This window comes from Dipteris shenzhenensis, chromosome 8, assembly GCF_047967505.1.
Source record: "Dipteris shenzhenensis isolate YYH24624 ecotype China chromosome 8, Dip_SZ_1.0, whole genome shotgun sequence".
Lineage (NCBI taxonomy): Eukaryota > Viridiplantae > Streptophyta > Polypodiopsida > Gleicheniales > Dipteridaceae > Dipteris > Dipteris shenzhenensis.
In genome coordinates this window covers 29,137,412-29,155,773 of record NC_141603.1, presented here as the reverse complement: position 1 = coordinate 29,155,773, position 18,362 = coordinate 29,137,412, and the positions used below count along the sequence as shown (strand labels likewise).

The following is an 18,362-nucleotide window of genomic DNA, read 5'->3' as shown; positions in this document are numbered from 1 at the left end:
AATGCATGAAGTTTTTACTTCTTAGAGTCATTGTGTCCATTTTCTAGACATGTGGTGGACTTGGGTGTTGGGGTTGGTTCTATGCAGAAAGCATGCATGCATTCCAAGACAACATGCTTATTTATCTTGACCAATTCTATATTGCAACCATATTTGGATGCACAGAAAGGAAAGGAAAATGTATTAAGCAGTAGTCAGACTCTAAATGATTTTGAAGATATGGAAATGACTGTTAGTTTTCTAGATGACTAGTAAGTATGCTACTGGTTTATTTGATCTTTTTCAATTTTATTTGTTGGAGAATAATGTTATCAAAGAGACATCAACATTGATTTATTTATTTCAGCTTTCTACCTTCTTATGCAAGTGTCATGGTTGAGATGATGTGTAATGTCATATGCCTTCAATGCCCCTATTAGAGAGAGGACACATCGTTGCAATATTTTGTGGATGACATTAGTAAATAAGATGGAGTTTGTTGCAATTTGAGAGGAGTTTTTCTTGGATTCATGAGTAGTTTATTTTGTATTTTCTTCTTTAAAAAGTTATGTTCATATTTATGATTACTACTTTCAATTGCCTCACATTTAGAAATGTGTATTTCAACTAGTTTTGTGTATATTTTTGCATAGTCATGCTCAATAAGAGAATCTAAAAATGTTAGGTAGAAAATGTTACAATTTTGGTGTGTGAAACAATAAATATGATAAACTATGGTTTCAATTTAATGTTTTCTTCAAGCAATTTCAATTTGTGCTACCCTAGTACCAAACATGATATCTTTTGTATATCTTGCAAGAAGAATTATTTAGTATATTATGTGACTACCAATGAATATTCATCTCAATATCAACATATTCAAGAATGTTGGTTTCATCCACCTTTTTCTATTTGCTAGAGATGTGATAGTCATGTTGAAGAAGAAACATTTGGTACATTATGTGAGTACCCATGAACATTACACTCAATATCAACATATTCAAGCATTTTGGTTTCATCCACCTTTTTCTATTGCTAGAGATATAATAGTCATGCAATAGATAGATTCAGTTAAGGTTTACATGTCAAACCTATTAGCTATGTACAAACGATCATCATGTGAATTTGAATGTTAAAGTATATCCTTGATGCACCTTTTCAATAATACATGGTAAAACTTATTTGATAATTAGATTTTTGGTTGAGATGCATGCAAATCTACACCCTATATCCTTCACAATGTGACTTGCAATAATTAAATTGATAGATCACTATCTATCATGATAATAAGTATGCATGATGGATGATTTAGTTGAGAGTATGTTGAAATGAAGTAGACATGTAGGGTAGTTTTGTGAATAAAGGGATCTTATAAATGAAGTAGACATGTAGGGTAGTTTTGTGAATAAAGGGGTCTTATAAAGCCTAAAACCTATTGGAGAATTAATAAACTATTACAAATTTAAAATATGAATTGGCAAGATGGGCCTACTGGAAAATTAACAAACTATTACAAATTTAAACTAATTTGGCAAGATGGGAAACAAAATATAGCATCCATGTGCAGTAGTTTTGTGACTAAAGGGGTTTGTGATGTTATGTTAAAATTTCCTATGAAATGGCAATATAGACCACACAAAAAGATGTGCTCGAACCAAATTCTCAAAGAAAGGACACAACCGCAAACAACATACTGCACATTTCTTTGTATGGTTGAGTGTGAATTTCTTTGTAATCTTGAGGACATTTTTTTCAAGTTATAATAATTCTAGTATGCATATTTTACCCATATTGGATGGACGTGCTATTATCTTTTTAACATTTTTCATGATTGTAGTCCATGATGTGTATCAACTAGGAGATCCATGGTGTCTACAACCTTGGTGGGTCTTTTGTAGGGACATGCATGGATGGAAGAGGATGTCCTTTTGTTGACAACATTTTTTGAGCCATATTTTAAAGAAATCTTTGTCAAATTCAAAAAGTAATTAATAAGTTTTTATCACATCAATCTAAGCTGAAGGTAATTTGTAATGGGGGTTATCTTGAATGATGGAAGGTACATTGTTGTGCACCTTGACTATAATACTCAATCAAAGATGCTCTCAAAAAACCAAACCAAGTGGTTGAACACAAGAATAGACAAGAAATGCACACAAGAAAAGGAAAGGGAATAAATCCTCAGTATAAGCTAGGACTCCTCTATCGGCAACAAACAAGTTAAATGGAGCAGAGTGTATACACCAAAATGGCTCATCTATTGTAGTATGATCTCAAACTCCTTTCTAAACTCTTTTGTTAGGGTGAGGGTTCATTGATATAGGCTCTCTAAAGGTGCATAGGGACCTCCTCCCATAGGTTGCATGTGATCTAGTGAAGATTGGTATGTAAACCTTATCTGTCATTCGTGAAGGTACAAGTTACGATGTGCCGACCCATTTCAATTGCACTCGTGACACGTCTCGTTCAAGCGCACTACATATTTTCGTGAAATTCATGCTCCCACTACGTTCACAAACAACTAGTTGAGCATATATAAGTTATGGTTGGAATCATTGTTAGAAACAAAGTGAATGCCATATCTATCATTCATGAGGCCTGCCCCTACCTCACTGAAATGAGTGAGCCCTAACTTGGGACTAGTAGTGCACACGATACCAGCAATTCGATGCTGGTGGTGGGTTTTGATCCTTCGCATGGATTTTGAGGACGTTTTGAAGCACCACTTGTGTTATTTTGTGCAACTCAAAATTTGAGATTGTGCCAAATCAAGCACTGGAGTGCCATTGCTTCCTCATCCAATCGTATTTAGCCATCTTGCACTGGCTTTGGCTCCAGTCCCTTCAATGCTCTACCCCAACAATCAATAAAAATGTGCCACCTACAAACTGTGCAACTCCCCTCAACTAGTCAGATGCAAACAAAGGCATTTTGTAGCTCTCAATAACACTCGTCAGATGTAGTTCATGCTGAGGGGCTTTAGTTCACATGGATGAATGTCAAACGCACCATCCACCTCGCTCCAAACTTGCCGTGTGCACTAAGCCTTGGAGGTCCCAAAATTCAAGAAGGGACTTAGAAGGTGAAAAGAAAGAAGGAGATTAGGAGTCTCCACAGAGGAGTAAATGCGAATGGCCCAAAAGTCATAAAAGGGGACCCCAAATCATCAATAGTCTCTACCAAGGTTGGGAGCAGTGGCCAGCCAATGGGAATTTCGAAGAACCCAAAAAATAAATAAAATGGAATTTTCCCTTTCAAGACTAGATTGTCACTAAGGCCTTCTCCATTGGGCAGGCCAAAAAACCGTCCTTTAGTGTATTTTGAACGGGCAAAAATGGAAAACAAGGTGAATACTTAATAGTATTCAATAGGCCCACCCAACGTGACAGAGAGAGAAATTGAGGAGAGAGAGAGAGAGGCGTATTTTCAATAAAACAAATCGTGCGCATCCTTCTCACAATTCCAAGTAAGACGAGTTGTTCGAATGGGGGACAATGTCTCTATTAGGCGGCTCACACTGTAGATTACTACCATGAGGCTCCTACCCAACACAATCGAAAGGATGACAGGATCCAAACAGGTTCAATGATAGCACACGAATAGGAGTCCATTGCCTGCTTCATTCGGATGTGGAATATTTCCTTTCACAATGAGACCAATTCCCGAAAGCTTGTACACTATCAGAACATATTGCACATGAGTGTCTACAGAAATTAAGACTCGGATGGCAGACAAGATGAATCCAACCAAAGAATTGTCCAACATGCAACTAAGGGTGTGGGGCATTGTACGAGGTGCCCATCATGGAAAACGAGCGATGGGTTTGAAGAGCTTGTGCATAGGAGCAGCCTCTACACTTCTATTTGATACTATGTAGGCTTCGTGCAATCACAAGCAAGAAGAGATCAGCAATCTCTCACAATGCACCTTGTAGCATAGCTCAACTTCTTCATTAGGACGATTAGCTTCAACAAGTGGTCCAATGCAACAAATTTGCTGCTTTGTGATCAATCAAGTCAATATAAATGATGAATGGCCTATTAACTTCTATGAACAATCAAAATAGAGGAATATCGCTGCCTATACTTGGATCAAATCAGCTCAACACTCAGGCAAAATTGCAATTATTGAGCAGGAGCTTCTTGACTACCTCGCAAAGGCATAAGAAGGGATAATCCACCACTGCGTCCTCTAGACCGACTTCTAGTAGCTCATTACCAAACTTAGCTTTCACTGCATTCCTCTTGTGCCAACCCACCAACACCTTTGGGGACTTTAACAAACATGTTGCTCTACCTCCCTTTGTTACATGTAACTTCATGCTGAGTACCTTGTCTGCACCAAGATGGTTCGTGGTGAAGAATTTCACCATAATGCAAAGATTTGCAATGATAGCACAGTGACTCCCACACGAAGAGAACACCCTCTAGAATTCGGGAGGAATATCCTCAACGTAGAACCTAGGAAGAATTGCACGGACTCTCAGACCAGCAAACGAGAAAAAGATCAGGGTCTGGATGTCTGTAGCCTCCGACACAAAGTGAGAGAGAACCCAAGCAAGGGGAGCAAAGAGCATGAGCACAACTACCTGCAAAAGACAGCCTACCTCCAGAGCTCCAAGCATGAAGTAAGGAAACGAGCTTCTACCTCTAGTAAGAGTTCCGATAAGTTGACCACGATCGACTACTTCTCGCGGCCATCAAAGTAATATTTCTCCACATACTCAAAGGGTGGCAGCTGGAAGCTGGAATCGGCACGAGCTTTTGCTTTTGCAGGGCCCATCTGGAAGAATGAAATGCTTGAACAAATTTGGAGGTTGGCCTTTGCAAGACGTGATCTATATATCAACGTCTCATAGGTTCTTAGTACTAGAGACATCTATCATATGAAGTTGAGAGAAGCTAGCTGAGTCAAAGAGAGTGTCCAGCGAGAGACGATTAATGGGAGGCAGTTATAGAGAGCAAGGGTAAGAAGCATTCAAGCTTAACAATCATGATTTCATTCTAAGATGCATGCAAGCATGTAGTTACGTCTAAATAAAGCAAAACTAGAGAAAAGTAATGAGGACTGTCAATTATCATAATGAAGCACTAGGTCGACCAATGACCTTATAGTAACACAAAATCTCTACAAAAATTCCTATTTTTCCTTTCTTATCATGCATCTTTTTCTCTATTAAGGTTTGGGGGAGCATGATTGGAGAAATGTTGATTGTTGGATTCGATTAAGAAATATGGGCCATTCGAGTATTTTTTTGCGCACTATTGCAAGTTTTTTGCTTTTTTTCAAGACTTAATTAAAATGTACCTCAATCTTGGTCACTTTTAGAAAAGGGGTTGTGATTAATTGGTCCGTTGTAGGGCAAAGTCAAGTTAAAGTGGAAGAAATGGCCAACAATAAGGAGAGGGTTTGGTCTCAATAATAGAGACAAGAAGCTAGGCCAAGTCTATGGACGTATATGGCAAGGAGTCCCATAACTCATTTTTAGCAAAGAGTTTAGATGGGTGGGTAGCAACTCCCTTCCCCCTATACTTAGACCCGAATGAGTTGATTGGAACCCTTACTATGAGAGGGTCCAAACTAGACTCCACTTTCTCTTGGCACAACAAATTTGGAGGCATATGGCTCAAAATCATACGAGAGCAAATGCCTTTCCATATCTAGCTCACCTTACACAAAGCTTTGTCCCCAAACTCTAGGATTTTGAGGATAGGCAAGTTAGATGGAAGGTGTAAGAGACGCTAGTGCTCAATAGAAGGTTTCATCCACCTTTTTGTTATATGCCCACCTGAAAGGAGAGTATGGAAGAAAATTATTTATGAAATCCACTTATCTAGAGTGCAATTTGCTAAGCCATCCTTGCAAAATTAGGAGACATAATGGCCAAAATTCATAGCACATGGATTATGGTTGATAAAGAATCCCATAAATGAGTTCTTTTTTAAAGATACTAATGTCAATCCCAAAATATATTTCCTATTGGGGTTAGCAAGAGGACTAGAAAGTTCTACAAAAGACGCCCACCTATAATATACGCCATTGAAACTAGAAGAATGAGAGCTGTTTGTTGAGGATATGTCTCAACATAATGTATTATCACATGTTCATAGCACTAAACAAAAGAGTGCTAAAAGGCACAAGGGTTGGAAACACCAACCCTAACCCTAAAGGGGTTTATCCAGTATTTTCAACTAGATCTAATGTATAGTTAGTCATTTGTGGTATGCTCTCTAATTGTTCCCTCTCTCTTCATCTCCACTCTTCTCCTCTCCTCTCTCCATATTTGTTCATGGTATTAGAGCTCATGGTTCTACCTTCTATTGAGGCATCGTGATCCTTGAGAGTAAGACAGATATTGAGTTTATTTTCTCTTGAAAGATTTGTGAGAGGTATCTCGATTGTGAGAGATCTCATTTCTTGGTTTCTTTGAGAGATTTGGTTTTGAGAAAGAGAGAGATTTTCCTTCCTCCATTTATGAGAGAGGGAGAAAGTCTTGGCATAGAGACCTTTGAGGATCTCTTAAGTCCTTCTATTATAGAATGAGGTGTGGAGAGTAGCTCAAAGTCAACTCACTCAGTAGGCTTCTACATATTATCTACCTCCTAAGCAACATTTACAAGGCAGGTGGCGGCTCCCTACAGCTCACAGCGAGCCTGAGGTTGCAAGCAACACCTAGCCACATAATGACTTATATGACCTACATAGCTGCATCCATAGCCCACTACGGCTCCAGCAATGCCCATGCAAAGCAAGCCCATGGCTAGCGCCAAGCAACCAAAGCTACAACGGCTCAATCATACCCTGCAACCAAGGCGGCTCCTCACACCAACGCGGCTCTACTATAGCACTTGGACAAACAAGGCAACCTCAACTTGACCTCCAATGACATCCAAGCTCACAACAACTCAGCACTCCTCTACAATGACCCGATTGAAGGGCTAGTTACAACTTCACCACAGCCATTGACAAACCATCAGTCCATTGTATCCTACGTGCAAACGATGCTCCAAACGCTAGCACCAAGCCTTTCTATTACTAGCTTACACACAAACAATACCTTGCATCAACCCACACTGGATAGGTCAACTGAGCGGTGACTCCAACAATGAGGCACATATAGCAACGCAAGCCTTCATAACCTCCATGAGCCAACCACGATCTTGGTCACCAGTGGAAGATGATGACTTGGTTTCTGTGACCTTAAATGGTCTAGGAAAGGATTATGCTCAATTTCGGACATCCATTGCTATTCATGAGAATTTTCTTGATTTTGAAGAGTTGATTGCTCTTCTAATTTTTGAAGAACAAAGAAATGGTGGTGCATCTTCTTCAGGAGGAACCTCAAAAGAAACTGTCTTCTATTCAAATGCAAGAAGAGGTAGAGGAAGAGGTAGAGCAGGCCGATTTGGAGGCCATGGCAGAAATCAGAATATGCAACAAATTCAAGAAAACCAGTCCTATGGAGGCGGATGTGGTAACTTCAGAGGCAGGGGGAGCCAAAGAGATCGTGGTGGATGGCAGAGAGGCCAAAATGCAAACAGCAATGCTGAATGCCACTACTATGGTAAAATGGGTCATATGGTTAAAGACTGCCATAAAAAGCAAAATGACATCATGAGTGGAAAATTGCAGCAAGGCAATTATGCATCCTCTAGTAGACAGGGTGATGATAGAAATGAGCATCTGTTTGTGGTGCAGCACATGACTAATTCTATGACAAGTGTAGAAGAAAGCAATGATGTGTGGTATGTTGACTCGGGTGCATCAAACCACATGATAGGTCATGCAGAATGGATGCAAGATGTAAGAAAAATGGAAAGACCAGGATTTGTAGAGACTGGTGATGATACTACACATCCTATTGTGCAGATTGGTAAAATTCCTTTGTCTATGTAGGATGGGAAAAAGAAATACTTGTCTGATGTATTTCATGTTCCTAATATCACCAAGAACCTGGTTTCTATTGGTCAAATGGTTGAGCAGGGCTTGCAGGTCAGATTTAATCCCCATGGATGCTTTGTTGAGGATATGAAAAATAAAGGTCGCGTGATAGCAAAAGGAAAGAAGAAGGGCAGGATGTTTACGTTGGATGTGGATATGCCTGAATTGAGTGTAGCAATGTTTGCACATGGGACTAGTGCAGTTGCAAATATTGATATCTGGCATAAACGCATTGGTCATGTTAATGTACGCTGACTTAAATCAATGCATGCCCAAAATATTGTTGCAAGATTGCCTAAGTTTAAGGTTGCAGAAATGCATAAGGTATGTGAAGCCTGTCGATTTGGAAAATAGGCAAGGAAACCATTTCCTAGACATGTTCAAGAGAGTAAGAGGCAATTGGAATTAATCCACTTTGATGTGTGGACTACTAAAGCGCATCTATTGGAGGCTGTCATTATTTTGTCACTTTTATTGATGACTACAGCATAAAAGTTTGGGTGTATTTTATGAAAAAGAAAAGTGAAGTGTTTGGGCATTTCAAAGCTTTTAAAGCTATGGTTGAAAAAGAAACAGGCCTACAAATAAAATGCCTAAGGTCAAATGGAGGGGGAGAATACCCCTCAAATGAGTTTGCAAATTTCTTACAGGAGCATGGCATAAAGCAGCAGTAATCATGCAATCATACCCCACAACAAATTGGACTTGCAGAAAGGAAAAATAGGCATATTGGAGAGGTATCTCGTGCCATGCTAGATTACTATTGGGCTGAAGCAGTTGCTACAGCAGTGTACATAATGAACAGAATTCCCATTGCAACAATACATGGCATGATGCCAGAGGAGAGGTATACTGGTAGGAAACCAGATATTTCTCATTTGAAAGTTTTTGGTTGCATTGCATATGTTCATGTACCAGATGAGTTGAGATCCAAGTTGGATCCAAAAGTTGAGAAGTGCATCTTTATTGGTTATTCTCTGCAGCAGAAAGGGTATAGATGCTATAACCCTTCTACACGTAAATTTACAGTGAGCAGAGATGTTTTTAATGAGATGAGCAGTTGGTATAAACATACACATAGGGGGAATATACACAAAGGTGGAGGCTTTCTCAACTTTAGATTGGGAATTTCTTATTCATGGATTCCATTTCTCAAGTCTATCATAAGGGATTCTTCAATCAACTAGAGCCTCGTCATAGTCATAGTCATATTCTTCGATTGCTGGTCATAGTCATATGCTTTGGGTCATGGTTATTGTAACACAACAACTAAGGGGAGGAGTATCAAACAATAATTTGTTTATCTCTCGCCCATTCATTAATCCTTCATTCTCTTTCTTGAAAATATCTATCATATTCCATCATTCCTAGAAACATATTTCATTATTCATAGGAACATAGACATGCATGATTCAAGTATCACATCCCATGTGCTTTCAATCCTTTTCAAAGTTCAATCATTCCCTTCATGTCCTTTTTCCAAAGATAAAATCACATCATTTCATTTTCTTTGTGCAATCCTTTCAAAGGGGATAGAAAAACTCTAGAAAAAAGTATTATCTCCATCATTCCCTTAAGCGACTTCTCAATTCCCAACATCTTTCTTTTCCTATTTTAAGGGAAATCACCTTCTTTCAAACCTGTCACTTGGAGAGGTTTCCATAATTCCAAGAGGTGAAAGGGAAAAGAAAGGGGGATGGGAGAAAAGAGTCTTGGCTTACTCGGTGATGTCTAGAGTTATGGAGTGGATAACTCTTCCCCATCATATCACTTTTCCAAAAAGGTTAGTATCTTGAAACCTTTTTAAAAATAAATAAATAAATAAATCATTCCTTCTAAAAGCATCCTCAAAGCATCATAGCTTTTTAAAAAAAAGAAAAGCATGATCTTTTCTCTTTGATTTTTTTTTAAATTTTGGACACCTTTTAGTGGGTCTATCTTTTCATTTTCCTCTTCTCGAAAAAAAATTGATGCATAAAAATCAATCATCATTTAGTCAATCATAGACACAGAATCTTCTACGCTCTAATACCAATTTGCTACATCCTAGGTTTAGCCTTACCCTACTTGGCTGACCCAAGTTCATGATCTCGGTTTCCTTAATCATAGATATGCAACAATAGAGGTGTTCTATAACTATCCCTCATCCATCGAACTAGATCGTACTAGGTACACCATGTTGCATAATTCCTTGAGGGTGCTCATGTTGCATTAGAGGAGGGATTCATAATTATTCTTGTGATCTTCTTAAGGGGAAGAACAACATCATGCTTATGCACATAATGGTTCCCTTCGAAGTGAACTCTTCCAATCCAAGAGGATGGAGGTTCCTTACTGGAAAGGGAATACACACATCATGGAACATTTCACCACATTCACATAATCGTGCTCTTGAAGTGAACTCTTCCAACCCTTAAGGATGGCGTTCCTTACTAGAAAGAGCACATACATCACAATCACTTCACATACATGTAAGGGATAACATGTATACATTTACCAGCCATATAGGTGGTCTCAAGAAAATAAAAAGGAGGGGGAGTTCAATTCCATTACACCATCCATTAGTGGTGGTTTCAAGAAAGTTCCAAAAAGGGAGATTCACATATTCGCACTCCTCTAATTAGGAGTTTGTTCCTCAAAGGATGTGAGGACGAGGTCCCTCACCATGGATATCTTCATGATGTACATCACTTAATTGGAACAACTCTCAATAGAGGATTCACAACACATTCACATTCACAAGCCTCTGTCACCCTTAACTTCTCCTAGTGGATACGAGGACCATCCCTCATGGTAGAGTATTTCTACCATGTGTATCTCTTAGCGGTGTGGCCACTTTCTAGGAGGGTTAAAAGATGTCGAAGACATCGTCACTTGGGGAAATGGAAAAATATGCAGGACATAGTTTTCATTGTTTAAAAGATTTGTGAAATCCAAATTCCGAAATGTTACAAAAAGCGATTTTGCGATTTTTGAACTCTACACTATCGATTTGCGCATCCTACAAAACTTCTCATAAAAGAATCATCACCCATGCATATGACCACTTAAAGTTAATGGTCTAAGCATCCTAGGAAGGTTGGTGAAAGCACAATCGCAAAATCACATTACATGCAAAAGATAATTAAATAATTATCTATGACTAGGATTAGGGTTTGATGCCGTCATCATCCCACATCGATTCCTTCAAGATGGAACTCTTCCTTTTCATAAACTTGTTAGTAATAAGGAATTTGAAACATGAATAGTGCAAAATATTGCAAGGAAATTCAAATCCCAGTTCTACTTGAACATAAAGAACAAAATGCATCAAATAGCATACACATAATGCAAACCATATGGGATCCAATGGGGGGATCCCGGCCCGAAAGGATATAAATAACTTTGCCAATATTTTACATGCAAGCCACCCTCAATAAGAGCACCATTGATGCCAGAATCATCTCCAAGCTTCGAAAATGGCTGCCAAGGATCCCGAACATCGGTACGGTTGTGTGGAACCATGAAGCACTGAAGTGGGTGTGAAGTGAGGTGAGGAAGAAGCCTAGAGATAGTAGGCGAAATTAATTCTAGGGAGAGGAGGAGATTCCGGAGATGTAATGGAGGTAGGAGAAGGGCTAGAGGATTAGGTTTCACCATCGCAAGGGTTTGGTGAAGAGAGGGAAGCATGTAGACACCAAGATTGAGAGTGGGGAGGTGAGTTAGATCCAAAAACAGAGTTTCGGTACATGTTTGGGGTCCAAAAATGAGTGTGGGAGCCCCTCTTTATATATATATATTTTAGTTAGGATCTAACTTAGTTTCCCTTCAGTTTCATCCAGTTTCCTCTTAGTTTGTGGCTGGGAACCCATGGTTTTAGAACATGGTATAGCCCCATAGTATTGTGGGAGATGGTATGAGAGGTAGTCATTTTGATGGAACATGGTTTTGGTGCTACCAACTGGGAGTAACTGGTAGTTACACTTAGTTGGTTCTGGTTTAGTTTAGTTTGCTCTTAGTTTAGTTCATCATGTTCTTTTGAATGGTTGGGATTAAATCCCTAGATCTAATGGTCATAATTAATTGACCACTTTGAGTCCTCTCTAGCCTTCTCCTAAAAAATCCTTTAATTGGTTCAAATGCCCATATCCTGGGCTAAAGAACTCCGAATTGAGTTCCGATTTAGATTTTGATTTTTGTGTTCTCTTGGCAACAGCCCAATTCACTTGGAGTGTAAAAAATGGCAAAGTGGCTCATCAAGCGATATCACAATCAAGGAAAGTGTTCAAGGTACTTGCCATCACAATTCTTTCACCATAATCATATTAGTACTTTTGCTAATATGCTTCAAAAACATAATTCATAATTCAAATCATATACCTTTCATTTCTTGCCCCTTTATTACCTCTTAATCATTCATGCACATCCACAATGTGTCTTCATCATCAAGTATCAAGTCACGGTCATCGATCAATCATCATGAGGCATAGTCCAGGTCTAGTCATCATCATGTCATAAGGCTTCATGTGGACCTGCCAACATCATCATCATCAATCCAATTCTTTATGGGGTTAGTCCAAATCATCTCATTCATCTTTCTTCTCAACCTTTATTCATGGTTAAGATTTGTATGGTCTTAGTGCTCTTGACCTTGGGCATAAGTTGCCCTTCGTTCTCATTAGTCTTCTTTTGACTAATTCATTATGCTATGGCATGTGACCATTGTTAAGAGCATTCATCATAGTTACTCATCATAGTTCGGAGGATCATTATAGTTACTCTATGATATGTAACCATAGTCAAAGGATTCATTATGGTTAATAAGCTACCATGGTTGCCCTAATTTGTAACAAGACATGTGACACACATAATGGTTCCATTACTCTAAACTTATGTCCTTTCATACAAGGAGGAGGTAGCCCTTAAACCCTTTGGAGCAATAGCCGTATTTACAAATGGCCAACCTATATTACATTACTCTAAACTTATGTGCCTTTTATACAAGGAGGAGATTGCCCTTAAACCCTTTGGAGCAATAGCCCTATTTACAAATGGCCAACCTATATTACAAAATTGATGTGACCAAAGGTTGAATTTTCCTACTACATTGTACAAACTACATCTTTGCATGTTCTTCTTCTTAACAACTCCTCTCAAATAGTCTTGGGTGCACTCCTTTGGGGCCCATATATGACTTGCCATAGGCCACCAAACCTTGATATTCCTAGAAGTTCCTACCACTCTAGTATACGATATTGGAGATTGGGATGTGTGGAGGGGCTCTAGAGGTCAACTTACTACAAATCGTGGTTTGTTAAAAATAGTAAGTGACTTATTCTAGTGCCATATAAAACAAAATTGGAGTGTTGGTGTGACTCGGGGTGTATACTAAGGTATTATTGATTGCTCATATAGTGTGTATGACCACTTACTATAAATAGTAATTCTCCAAAAATATTAAGTTACATACTTTTATAGGAAAAATGGGACATGGTTGAGGGAGTGTGTGAGGCTAGTTCAACACAACAAACTAAGAATATAACTTTTCTAAAAATAGTAAAGTGGTGAAAATGACTCGTTAGAGAATTGGGTAACAAAGGGTGCTTGGAAGGTTTGTCTATGATCTATCGACAGGATTTATGCACAAAAATCCATTAGGTTCATAAGAGAAAGAGAAATCCTTCTCTAAACACTAGGAAATCTCTTATGACCCTTCGAAATCCCACATCTAGCATATCAACTACCTCATTCACTAACTCCTCTTCATTCAACTACCATGTTGAGCTTAGCTATACATGTAGATCATGTATTGCATACAATATTTGTGCTATGGAATGCATTTTCACCACATTTAAAGCACAAAATTTCTTTTTTGTGAGTATCCATTAAAGCTTTGCAATGCTTCTTATCTAGTGTGGACATAGTGTCTACTATTGTGCTACCTCATTATAACTATGCAGCGTTTCTTGATGTCCATAGTATCTAGCATGCTGCTACCTCATTGCCCTATATTCTCTAGTGGTCTATAGGCTTTGGAAATTTTCATTCTTTTTTCACCTAGGTATATGGGGAATGAAGCTATCGATGAAATATGCACTTGGTTTCATTCCTATCAGGAGGATCATATATGGTCTACTCTAATCAAGCATGGAGATGTGAGCATACTTTGGTTCAAGTATCTTGGCAAGCTTGATAGATTGCTCCATTGTGTGAGTCTCTTAGGTTCTTACATTTATATCTAGGCCATATCATTAGATGTATATAGCAGGCTTTTCTTTGTTTGACATGTCTTGTGTGAAAGCTTCCAGAATATATGTAGGTATGCTTAGATTGTTCTAGCCTAGCCTACTTAGAAGGCAGCCAAATTAATAATCTAAGATTAGTGGTGGGAAACAAAATGTGGAGACTATCAAGTTCTTTAAATATTTCCACATGGAGCATTAGGGGAGTCTAATGTGTGCCCGCACCAAGTGTAAGCACAATCTTACAAATGCATACCCATGTATAGTAATTTTCCTTCATCATTCTTTGGGTGAAACCTAAAATAAACTTCAAGTTTTGTGATCCATCTTCGAGATTGTTTAGTGTGGTGATTCATTGTTTAAATTGTGAACCATGCGCTTCTCTTAACAACCTTTGAAAAGGTACCTTATGTTTAGAAACCAAGGTTGTGATGAGATTGCTCATTACACAAGCTAAGGTATAATTGAATGGTAACCATCATCCCTTACCTCTTTGGATTAGTTCCTATACATTTTCACAAATCTAGCTAACATACTTTTTGCCATCAAATTGCATGTTGAAAGCCTAGCTATATTGCACCATTCCTTTGTGAGCCTTGACTGGCATTAACTAATGATGAACTCTTGTCTAAACTGTTAGATCTAGGAAAGATCGGTGCATAGGGTGTCAAGAAGATTGTCCTTATCCAAAATGAATATCTTGCCTTGGTTGTTTGGAACCTTCTATAAAGTATCTAGGGGTAATTTTCATGCTATATATCCAATGAAATTACCCATACATAGTTGGTCTATTCAATGGGTAACCTATGATGCAATTTAAGTTATGATGAACATCTATTATGAAACTATTATGTTGCACAAGTGGCAATATGCTTTCATCGTCTAAGTGATATAGTTCATGGGTTCTTTTCCTTAGTCCCACATTACCATGGATACTAATTGGCCAATATGCGACCTAATTCATGGCCTAATTGTCCCACTACTAAGGATACTAATTGGCCTAATTTTTGCAACGATGGTCTAAAATTGATATTGGATATCCATCATCATAGATTTCTTCCCTTTAGAAAATCCCTTTGCAACTAGTCGGGCTTAAAAATTTGCATCTCTAATTGGTTCCACCAAGAAGGATCCATTAGGTCTTCTCCAATCATGTGTGTGTCATACAATAGGTGTCAAAATAATATTTTATTTTCTTAAAGTGCCCTATACAAAAAATGATCAACACAATGAGATGGTTATGATGCTTACAGTTTGTACCTGCACTTTTTTTTTCAATTTGTTGCACTTCTCCCCACTTCCCCTTCCCAAGAATGCCTTTTAAGACCCTAGGCCAACTATACAAAAGTAAAATTACCATGAATTATTTAATATGAAATCCATAACTTTTTATGCCACCAATAAAAAGTCATACATTACAAGTTATTATGTAGTTCATAAGATTTGATAGACCTATAGTTTTCATAATTTGTAGAAGTCTTTATGCAATCAAGGCTAATTCAAGATCATAAGCTCCAATATTTCTTGTGTATTTCTACATAAACACAACCTCGATCTATAGACCCCATCCCCCCCTTGTTGCATAATACATCATATTGTTTATGAAGGCTTATAGATATGTCCTTGGGTTTGCATATTTTATATAAGACTTTGCCTACCTATTCAGCTACATGTAGGTACACATTCATAGGTACGTGTCTTTTGTGTATGTAGAACCTGCATATTTTTTATATAGCTTTGTCCCCCACCCTTGCTTTACTCTTGCATAGTTTTGTATAAAACATTTCCCCTACCCCCCTTTGAATTTCATGATGTATTTTGTTAGTTGGCACCTCATGTCTATGAGTTAATGAAAATTGAGGGCTCAATAGTTTATTATAAGCACCAATGTGTCATGGCAACTTGTTACTAGTTAATGAACGTCAACCCTGATACATCTCAATGGGGGTTGAGTGGTACACCTTGGTAGTACACCTTAATAGTCAATACACCTTGATGTGAGTAGTATATCTGAATGGGGATCGAGTAGCATAGCTTGATATACCTCAATGGTCAATTTGCAAGGATATCTCAGATTTGATATCTCAATGGGGATTGAGTAGCATAACTTGATCTACCTCAATGATCAATTTGTAAGGTTGTCTCAGCTTGGATAAAGTTTTGGACTTGATGAAATTTGGAACTCGGTGATTTTTAAACTCAATCCCATGTTAATATCACAAAAAATTTGACTCTTAGATCATACAAATCTCCACCCAAACTAGACTTCTAATGCAATGTAAAGAATGAGGAGAAGAGGATGAAGTTGAAGAAAGGGGGAGAAACAATTATTAGAGGGAAGAGTGCAGAGAGGCCATGGAGAGAGGAGAAGAAGAAAGAGGGCATCAAGAAGAGAGAACAGGTTAAAAATTGTTCTAGTACAACTGTAATGAAGGAGAATGATACAAGTTGAATGATTGTTGGATTTATATAGTCTCCACTTCCGCCATACCCATAAGAGCCCTCTAAGGGTCTATTCACACCATACTCCTACTAACACCACAACTCTATTCTAGCATTTATCCTGGATTGACCTCTAGTCGTGGTACAACAAAGCTCACGTTGCAACATGTGCATAAAAAACATCAATAATCTTACAAGACCATTTGTGCTAATTATCAATATTGAAAGAGTGACTCATGATTCTAACTTAACAATGTTACATTTACAACACCATACTATTTTTTCTATAAAAAAACATCGATAGAGAAATAATGAGAATTAATATTCATCAATCATTCATAAATTAATCATACTATTTTGTCTCAATACTAATACAACATCAATAGAGAAACAATGAAATTAGTATTTGTCAATCATTCATAAATTAATGTGTTGTTCTCATCATAATTCTTTGAGCTTTAAAACCTACTTAATATTAATCATCGAGCTTACTCCAGTAAACTAGCCTATTCTTCTTTATTGAATTTTATGTATCTATTACATCAAAATGGATTATAACAAAACCATACACTTAGTGATACAATTTTTCTACATTAGACTTCTAAAAAATATTCTATTTTGGAACAATTGTTTACAGTTTTCAAAATCATTATGTTTCTGACATGTTTAAGAGCAATCAAGAAAAGACTTGACTAACACAAACATTGAATATCCATTTGGTAATGTTAGAAATGCCTTTTGCTAAAAATGTTGGTGAAGAACCATTTGCATTCATTCAATAAATGATAGCACTTCAAGTCAATATAAATTTAGATCCAGAGACAATGACAAGAAAACTAACATTTTTGTTTTAAAAATGTAAATATTTCTATATATGTACTCCCCTTGGAAATTGTATGCAAATACCATATATTTAGTCTACTTGAAGGATATAACACATTATTTATCTTTGTGGTCCTTAAAGTTATCCTTTGGGAATTGGACATCCATCAACATATTGCTCATAAATAATGATGCACGATGCATGTTGGATGCGAAAACAAATGACCTATCAACATATGCGATATAACTATAGTGCTTTGGCTACAAAATGGCTCTTAATCATTTAGTAGCAATTACCAAAGATCAAGGTAACAATATACTAAATTTTTGGATTTAAAACAATTTACATTTAACAATTACCAAAGATCAAGGTAGCAATATGTGGATGTGCAAAGATTACAATATGACATAAGGCAAGAACCTAAGCATTACAACGACAAGGAAACACGCAATCCTTTACTATTGCATTTCATATAATTTTCTAAAAATAAATGTGACATTGCCAATGAAACAAATTAATAAGTTCTCTTTGTCCTTTTTATTGCATAACTACCAACAATGTGTTGGACAACAACAATAGTTCAACTCTTATATTAAAGTGAATAAAGGCATAGTATAATATTTTTTTTCTATTGAACTACTTGAAACTGTAAATAAAACATTTTTTTATGCCACCCTTACTACTTACATCAATATTATAAACCATTTGATGAACTTTCAATGCTAATATTTGGAAACTTCAAATAATGTAGATTACGCACAAAAAAGGCACACATAAAAAAATGTTATACTATGTTACAACATACTTTTATGACATTCAACAAGTACAAGGAAATACTATTACCTCAAAGTAATTTAACGTGAAGTTATCATATGGGTTTCACTCTTGACTTCTCAAACTACTTTGTACTCCACTTTTGTTGAAAATTTATGATTGCAAATTTTGTTTGAACCATT

General features: G+C 37.3%; 1 pseudogene; it reads right to left on the bottom strand.

Moving 5' to 3' along the window:
• Nucleotides 1–3,405: 3,405 nt before the first annotated feature.
• On the bottom strand, nucleotides 3,406–4,761 carry LOC147899351 (glycerol-3-phosphate acyltransferase RAM2 pseudogene; annotated as a pseudogene).
• Between the last annotated feature and the right edge of the window lie 13,601 nt (nucleotides 4,762–18,362).